This window comes from Megalopta genalis, chromosome 19 (assembly GCF_051020955.1).
Source record: "Megalopta genalis isolate 19385.01 chromosome 19, iyMegGena1_principal, whole genome shotgun sequence".
NCBI classification, from domain to species: domain Eukaryota; kingdom Metazoa; phylum Arthropoda; class Insecta; order Hymenoptera; family Halictidae; genus Megalopta; species Megalopta genalis.
Window position 1 is genome coordinate 373,565 of NC_135031.1, and position 9,847 is coordinate 383,411.

General features: G+C 35.1%; 1 long non-coding RNA gene across 2 annotated transcripts; it reads right to left on the reverse strand.

Annotated features, from left to right (window-relative positions):
• Positions 1-4,308: 4,308 nt before the first annotated feature.
• LOC143260747 (uncharacterized) lies at positions 4,309-9,313 on the reverse strand. Of its 2 annotated transcripts, none has more exons than XR_013035047.1 (2): positions 9,147-9,313; positions 4,309-6,805 (listed from the first exon to the last, which is right to left on the reverse strand). It is a non-coding gene; the product is annotated as an uncharacterized LOC143260747 (long non-coding RNA). The 2 variants fall into 2 exon arrangements; XR_013035046.1 differs by having other exon boundaries at positions 6,886-9,313.
• Positions 9,314-9,847: the final 534 nt, after the last annotated feature.

The window sequence follows — 9,847 nt, forward strand, 5'->3', positions numbered from 1 at the left end:
TGAAAGTGAAAACTGCTTTTCTCGCCGAGAACACGACGCACTCCTATGTTTCGATCAATAAATTACGATAAACACAATAAACAGTTGTAGTATCGGCGCATATAACTCTCCGCGCAAGTTAGAAAGCCTCGGAGATCGCGAATTCTTGCAAAATCGAGCGCCGAAAGGACAATCGATAATGGGATCCTCGAAGTCTCAATACCTGACGCAGAGGAAATCGTATGTTGGATCGACCAATAAATTGTCACCGGTCTTTCGGAACCGAACGAATTGAATCTGTTTCGTACGCGACGGATTAGTGGTTATTAACGTCATGACGGTTACCCGTGTCTCAGCGTCATAAACTCGTGATTCGATAAGATCGAATCGTGCAATAAATTAGGACAGTCGCGGAAAATGGACACGGTCGATCGATGATGCCTATGGCGGGAAAAACGACAGACCGTGCGCCGTTAAAGTGCAGGCGTGCTGGTAAATTAGATACGGATTCGAGAATTAGTTGGAGGCCGATTAGAAGGCGACGTGGACCGACACAGAGAGATTAAAATTGAAATAAGTTACGTGGTTGCAGATTAAGCGTTTCCATACCGGGATTCTTTTTGCTGGTATCTCTTGAATAATTTAACTCGGAATACTTATATAATAAATATTTCCGATGGGAAACTGGTCATCGCACAGTGTTTCGTTTATGTGGGCGTTCAGGACAAAAATCGTGACTTCTAAACCAGAGTTCGGCATTATGTATTCTCTCTCTCTCACACACACACACACACACTCTCTCTCTCTCTCTCTCTCTCCCTCTCTCTCTCTCGCTTTCCCAAATTGTTTCGAATAAATATTTATCCAAGATCATTATCCGAATGAATTCCTTTAGTCGAATATTTTATTCGAATAACAATTATTCATTATAATTATTCATTATAATTATTACCATAATTTTTTATTCGAATAAATTAGCCAAAGTATTTGTATGAAAAATGCTCGCGGCGGCAAGCATAGCACTTTTAGTGCAGTACTTTCGAATATTTTTTTCCATTTTGGACTAAGAAGAATCGAATTTGATACGAATATAATATCAAATACCGTAGAGAAGATCACGGAAATACTTTTTGATACCTCTTTTAAAAATCACTTCGAGTTTAATAAATATAATATATATGAAAAATTAGGACAATATATTACTATTATGTTAAAATTACTAATCAGTATTGAAGGTATTACAGGAATAAAAACAACTTATGAAAATCGAATTGAATGTAATTGTTTATAAAATTCCATCGATTATTTGTAATAAACATCACGTTTTAATTTTAATAAAAGTATGAGTAATATTAGAAACGAAACTTCGTTACGACAGAAAATTATGAGATTTGGAGATCGCAAAAGTCGCAGTTTTGTCCCGATTTTTGACACTTTCGACCAACAAGTGTTTGCAGTTTAAAGTGAGAAACTTGCAGTTTATACAATCTTTTAACGCTTGTAACTCGACTTTGCGTTAACCGATTTCGATGAAATTTTCAGTATGCATTTAACTTACCGAGATCTACGAAACACATTTTTTTACATTTTCATTATAGGCTCAGATAAAAGAAGTTCGAAAATGAGAATCTTTTATTTTGTTTTGTCATACCAAATAATAGCAAAATTGTAACATAGCAGTTCCTTTATCATCTAAAAAGGTTTCAAATCTTTTATTCCAGTCTTAAAGAAGTTATTGCGTTTTAAAAAATGTCTGAATATTAATGGGAATCGCCGTATGTGAAAGACAATTTCGTAGTTATTAATTTCAGAGTTCAACGATAGCGTATCAAAGCATATCAAAGGTTACATTAAGTGCAGAGCTATTCTGTGTAGGCTGTAGTTAAGTTTTCATGGAGATCGGTACCTTCCGTTTCATTGATGGAATGATGCAGCGTCTAGATTGAATTTAACGATTCTAGAACAGGTTACCGGCACCCGTGTTCAAACGATCACAGCGGGAAGGACACTTTAAGCAGCAACGCCGCGATATCGCGTTAACGTTATCAGGTTGTTCAACTAAAATTATCACGTTGCGTAATTTCTCAAAATAAGCTTCAACTGTTCCGTATATGGGTAATCACGGAAGAACTATTTACTTCTGTCGAGTGAAATCCATCAGTAGATCGTTGTAATGACAAAATCGACTAGTAATTTTTATGAATACGTTATCTTATAGTAAATGATGCCCTTAGTTTTATGGCATCGTATTGTCGAAAGTACATACTAAGATAGAAGTATCTGTCACTTATGCAATTAGTTTACCCATTTATGGCATTTTGTTCAGTGAAAACGCATGCCGTGTTCATTTCGTACGATACGTTTTCGAAATACGTGGAAAACGCGTTAAAAAACGCGGTGGATGTGTCGTCGAAAAGAAAATTTAATTTTCTATTATAAAATTGACATTATTTTTATTGTAACGTAAAAAAAATATAAATATATGTACTTGTTACAGTTAAATACAATTAACTTCGAAACACATTGAAGAAATTTAACAATTTTCTATCGATTTCTCAGATTTATTTAATATCCTGTGAGTGCCCTAATACTTTTCGAGGAGACTGTACATTACGTATTGCTTAATGCATTTAAAAATCCATGGATAATAGTAATAATTCATCGCAGGTTTTTTAGATAATTTTTTATTCGACAGTTTCCCAGGAATTACAGCAACTGATGAGATTAATCAATGTTGTATCTACTGCGACTTTTGTACCAGCGTTGGCGGAATTTATACTAAGACCTTATTCTGCCACGATCAATGAGCAGTGTCCTATAAATGAAGAGAAATAGTTGTCACGGATGGAGGTCGAAAGTGGAAAACATAATGTGGAAGCTCGGATCTAATGATCGAGGCTGCTGAATCGGTCTTCCATTGCTGGAACATTTCACTTTTCATTTTACGAGTGAACAATGACCGTTCAAATATAAGTGACAGTAATATGAATTACATACGATAGTTTTAATAATAATCCAATTAAATTGTGTTTACAGCAAACTCATTGTATCTATTAATATTTTACTGTTAAAAATCGATGCGTTTGTCCAAACTACGGATCTTTTTATAAAATAAATTTTCCAAGACAATTTTAAAAACCAGAAATTAGATACAAATGAATTATTTCTTTTAATCATTTTGATAAATTGAATATAGTGTAACAATATCCCAGAAACCTTATCAAAAGGGCTAATCAAATGTTTGAATATTTATTATGATTTGTTGACATTTTCTTAATTTTTAAACAATTATTGTTCTAATAGATAGTTTTCGAAAAAAGTAGATCTATGGAAGTAGAATCAGGTAACTGGGTTATACATAGATTTTGTTCATTTGTGACAAAATCAAGTAGCTGAAATATAAAACTACAGATCTTTCTACAAAATAAATTTTCCAAGACAATTGTAAGAAACAGAAATTAAATTGTTAGATGTTACATTATATTCAACTTATCAGAATAATTGAAAGAAATAATTCATTTGTATCTAATTTCTGTTTCTTACAATTGTCTTGGAAAATTTATTTTATGGAAAGATCTGTAGTTTTACATTTCAGCTATTCGATTTTATCACAAATACACAAAATCTATGTATAACCTAATTGCGTGATTCTAATTCTGTAGATCTATTTTTTTCGAGAACTGTCCATTAGAACAATAATTGTTCAAAAATTAATTAACAAATCATAATAAATATTGTTATTCGAATACTTAGTTTCTGGCAGTTAATTTGAATTTTCAAACGTTTCGTTAGCCCTTTTGATAAGATTTTTGGGATAAATGCAGAGTTTTATAAATAATATCAAATATTATATAATACGTAAACTAAAGACAGGAAATCGATGATCAAAAGGATCTGATGTCTTTGCTGCAAGAAATGTTAACAACAACAGAATTAAACATTTTGTGCACTCAACATTTGTATGATTCAACAATATGTAACTCTTCGACCTATTTAGAACAGTTGAGGTATATTACAATCGTTCTTACATATCTACTGACTCAAGATAATAGAAAAATGAACGTGTTCAGTACCTTAAGAAATACGTTAAAAAGAATGACAAATAAATTAATTTCGGATATTTACTTAATAACGTAAGATTGTAAAGCGATCAACGTTTCTGATGCAATCTAGAAAGCTTTCAATTTAATTGCATAAAATACTGAAAAATACCATATGAGATACTGAAACATATATTGTAAACAACATTGCATACAATGTGCAAGAACAATTTCATAATAATTATGTCCGTTCAAATCACAATGATACTTAATAAAATGCAACATAACGTATAGTATGATCAAATTATTCATATAATTTCAATAAAAATTCATGTTAACAAAAGGAAACGATTAATTATTGAAAAATTACACTTTACAGTTAATGTACAATGGAGACAATATCGTTTTCGGGTTGATTCGGACCTACAGTAAAATAATGTTATTCGACCGATAGTATCTGACAGTTAATTAAAATTTTCACACGTTTTGTTAACGTCTATAAATAAATTCATATCTTCTAGAAGGCGTACCTAAAAAAAATATCTTTAATAACACATGGATAAATAAAATGATCTTAAACATACTCGGCTGTATTTTTGTCAAAAATGTCTGTCGTTCGAGTGTCAATCAATAGAAAGCTATTCGAAGTTTCATAATTTTTCACCCTACCTTCTCACTTCTGATTTCGCACTTTACATTCCTTGCTTTACATCAACATACCATTATCGACAGCAATCATACATTGCATTACATGGTAGCCGCATAACAAACGTGATCAGTCTCTAATATATATGTATATGTATAGATCGCCTACCGAGATGAAGAACAATTGTCTTTTTATCTCCCGAGCGAATGTGCGAGCACATTATTATACTGGCACATAGAACGCGTCGGATACGACAGCTAATAAACAAACAATCGCTGATCTTGACTAAATTACTGGTAGAAAATTACTTGACACGTACTATGACCTCTCTTTTATCTGACTCGACACCGCGCGATATCTGATTCTCGGGCTATTAACATTTTACAACTAGGCACTGTAATTATCAACTGTGTACTTTACGCGGTCCTATGGGTTTGCTTTCACCGCGTGCTTTCGTTTTTACTGAATGTACGGCGTTCCACGATCCTTTTTCTCCCTCGAACTGGCTCGGAACCGACTGATAAACAATCTATCGGTCGCAGATTTTCTAATGGACTGCTTTCGTTCCGCGGCGACTCGAAGATGTACAGAATGATCCATATTCGATGTTAGCGATCTTGGCGACACAATTTAGTATCAAGCTTACCGTTGATTAGGTATACAGTAATTTCTCCCTAATTCGCGTTCAGATTATTATGCACAAAAATGAACAATTTGGGAAGAGGAGATACGATTATTCGAGTCTAGCGGCTCGTTTTTATGGTTTCCGATTGTCAACAACTATAAAAACGAGACGCAAGGCTCGAATAATCGTATCTTCTCTTCTCAAATTGTCCATTTTTGTGCGCAATCTAAGCGCGACTTGGGAAGAAATTACTGTACTATGTAGCTGTGTAGGCTCAAGAACAATTCAATTAAAATTCTAGAGAATTGGCAGATTATTCCTGAGAAATAATTTGATCCTGGACTCGTCTATACTATTGTTTTAAATAGTGACAACAAATTATTAAACAAATTATCGTGAGATCAAAATTTATATGTATACTGAATATTTTTTATCGAAATCGGTTGACGTTATTACGAATTACAAACAATCAATGGTAGCGAAAATCGCAGTTTTCCTCGACTTTCGATCACAAAACTGTGAAAAATCTAGAGACTTTGACAGCTTTCAGCGCTAGTAGCTTGAATCTGCGTTAACCGACAAAATATTTTTCGTATCAGTTACCACGATCTATAAAACGCGTTGTTCAAATTTTCGTTATAGATTATTTTTTTGTCATTCCGTTTAATAGCAATATTAAAACGAAGTTATTTTAGTCATTGTACAATAAACTAGTCCCTTTGACATCTCCAAAAAATCAAGTCACTTCGTTCGATTTGGAAAAAGTTATTCTGTTTCGGAATGTGTCCGAATATTAATATGCGAATCGCTGTCTAGAATACAAAAATTTTGTATATAATATTACTTAATGGAATCATTGTAAATGAGAATTCCTGAAGGGTTAAAGTAACAGTAAAATTAAGCAATATGAAGAAAATATTCATACAGAGATCGCACCGTACCTCAACTACGATTGTATACATAGAAACATCGAAGCCGAGCCAGCATGATCACATCATTCACATCTCTCTCTCTCTCTCTCTCTCTTTCTCTCTCTCTCTCTCTCTTTCTCTCTCTCTCTCTCTTTCTCTCTCTTTCTCTCTCTCTTTCTTTTTCTCTCCTGATCTTTCTTTCTCTCCTTCTCGCGTGCGAACATATATCTTCAGCCCCGATCTATTTGCCGAACCACTCCTATCGATGTATCACCGTGCACTCGACGCTGATGCAACTCTATTAACGACGCTAAATGGCGCTCTCGGCGTCGTCGACGTCACAAAAGTGGCACATGCCCGAGGTTCGCCAAGGTAGTATTTGTGTCCGCTAAAATCCAGCATCCACGTGAAAGCGCCTGCAGGAATTTTTCCTGCGACCAACCGCACACGCCCGTGTCTATAAAGATTCAGGATGTGACGCAATCTTGGGTCCGGGTTATGGGTCAATCTCCTTCGCTTTGATGAAAAGCCGAGACCAGTTCAGATTTCCGCCTGCGCCCCGGTTTTTCAGTAAATTCGTGACTGTCTCGGTCGTGCGAAGTCTCTATGATACAATCAATAGAACTTGAAATTATTATTTAGTTTACATCTGTTCTGTAAATGATCAATAAATATGTAAATAACCTATAAATCTGTAACTACTGGGAGGATTTGAATTTGTTTATTACTTCCACGACTGAAACGTAACGATGCTCTTTTAAGTCCTTGTTGTACCATTTTTTTCGCAGTTAGAATTAGGAATTTTTTGATCCTAATAATTTCTTAAAAAAGAAAGAAAAGTTACGTTCATTGTTTGCCTACATTTATTTCAAGAGGCAAGAGATTAGGATTTTATTACGACTGAAAGGAACGAAATTACAAGTTGCAAGACACAGGAGACACAAGCACATTTCTTTTTCTTTCTTTAATCACTTCGATAAGTTGAGAATAATGCAACAACGTTCTTAGGTTGTCCTAACATGTCCACCGTTTTAGATTATATCTATTCATTTTTGCCATAAATGCATAAAAAATCCGCAGTCTAGTTATTACTGAAAATAACCACCACGAGTCAGATTATTATAAGCTAATGCATTTTCTGACATTTGAGATTTTTCTTCGTATGTAAATTCTAATTATAAAAGGGTTAAACTTATTGCAAGATAAATTGTAACTATCTAAGTGAGATGTAAAGATCTATTAACGACTTTCAAAGAATGTGAAAGCGGTTCAATGAATTGTTTTTACATGCAATTAAATTTTTCAATCAATATTTCAAGGAAGATTTCGAAAATTGCCATATATGCCATAAAGGACTTATTGGATTGTATGCATTTATAATGGAAACGAGCAGATTAAACACAAATTAGTGAAAATATCAGAAGCATTTGAGAAATAGATTACATCATTTGTAACCTGATAAAGTCATTAAAAATGAAATAAATTACTATGCATCTCTTGCTGGTTGCAATCGATGCAAACATTGAGAGAATTTATTCAGCAGATATTTTTGAGAAGTTGTGAATAGGTTGTTACTATGTATTATAGAGAGTTACATTTCCATTTCATCGATGTAATCGCGAATTAGTTTATGAAAGTGTGAATTCGCAGCGCAGTGAGCACAAAGAAAGAGAAAACCTGGCGTATAAGATATATTGCGTTGGAAAGTTTGGAAATTGGTTTAATGGGACTCGTCATAATACGTTCTCCACGCATACACATAATGCTACTTCCATCGGGTTTTAACAGTCGAGTAATCGCGAGCATGCATCGCAGCGACTGGACAGTAATTGTTCGAGCAAAGTACTACCTGTCTTTCCGCCACTTCCACCGGGTGTCATTGACTCGATGACATGATCCATCAGGATAATTAACGTTACATCACAATTGTTCCGTCGAGGCGACAACAATCGACGAATTTATATGGCGAATAATGAATGAAACAGGAAGAAACGGCGCCGGTCCACAATGAGCCCCGGTCGAATTCTCGCTTCGCTAGCGAGAACAAAAAAGATCGAAAGCAAAGTTGCATCTGTCAGCACGAGTTCCCAATCGACACCACGTCCGCACGGCCGAAATATAGGATATTTTGCTTAACACCGTGGCGCCAGCCATGCAAATACTAACAGCCTCGAATTCCTTTCGCTAATAAAGTTTTAATTAAGCGCCGCAACACACTCGTAAAATCGACAACGCTCGGCCAATAACCGAGCTAATCGCCAACAACCAATAACATTCTGTATTCGTCGTTGCAAAATTAAAAACTTGCTAACGAGCTGAATGCCTCGGCTGCGCCATTAGTATAGCTTTTGCAAACATTCCCAGGGAACGGCTTATTAATCAAGGATTACAGTTTTTCAAACATGCAAATCTCACAAATTACACGGCACTCTTTTTACGATATCGATTTACGCGATCTGAATTCAGGCAGTCAGCAAATCTTGATAAAGCTGTTGAATTTCAACGAGCCTTCAACTTTCGACGAATGAAATGTGACAGCGAAAATCGGCAAATTTATGAAAGAATGGTCAAAGAAAATATTCAGAAAAAATCATCCAACAAAATTTACGTTAACAAGAAAATGAAGTCGAATTTCCAAATATTTCAAGCGATGAAGATGAAGAGTTTTTACCAATTAAAAAAATAAGGTTGCTTGCTTTACATTACAGTAGCGATAGTGGCATCAAATTTTTATCTCTGTTTTCTGAAATGTCATAATTATCTTTTCTAACCAATATTTTCTCTTTTGTACTTACAGATTCTAATTGCGAGATTTTCGTTCGTTTATTTTTTTGAATAAATCCACGTGGAACGGAAATTCGCGTAAATTGAGGAACGTGTGTAGATTAGCTGCGTCGGACGCCATTTATGAAACGAACCTGTTAGAAGACTTCTGAATAACCAACCTGAGAGGGACTATCGTCGTCGAAAACTTTTACAGCAGTTTATACGACTTTTTTTTATAAAAATCTCTTTAGAATCGTCGCCGCTCCTGAACGTATCTACGGTCGTTACAGTTTCAACGTTTTCAGACTGAATGCCGGGGATGCCACGAGATCGAGACATTTCCACTGTCGCCGCACACGTATCGTCTAGCAGCCGAGATTGCAGTAATTGCCACAATTTACCTTGCGAATGGCATAAATAGATTCTTTGTACGGTCGGCCGGGAGACTTTTATCTGCGAACGTTTCAGAATATCTTGACGCGGAGCAGCGCCGTGATCGCTCCGATTTTTCTGTGATCCATCGAGCGTTATTTATTAACGCGTGCAAATAAACGGACAATTCATACGCGTTAATAACATCACGGGCATAATTCATCGCTAAAACCCGCACCACCGATCACTCGATCGCTGGGCACATGGTTTAATATTAGGCGATGACCTAAACATCTAAGGTATTTACAATATGGCGTGTCACTTTATCATAATAGGTCTACAGAAAAGTTCTGTCCGCTTTTTAGGTAACACTATACCTATCGGAGCGGTCAAGCGACCGCTTTTTAAACTTTGTAAAATTGTTTTCACTTTGCCTCAACTTACCGCACGACTTTTTCTTTAATGTATAGCTACTTAATTTTTTGATGTCTATTTATCTTCTTCTTTC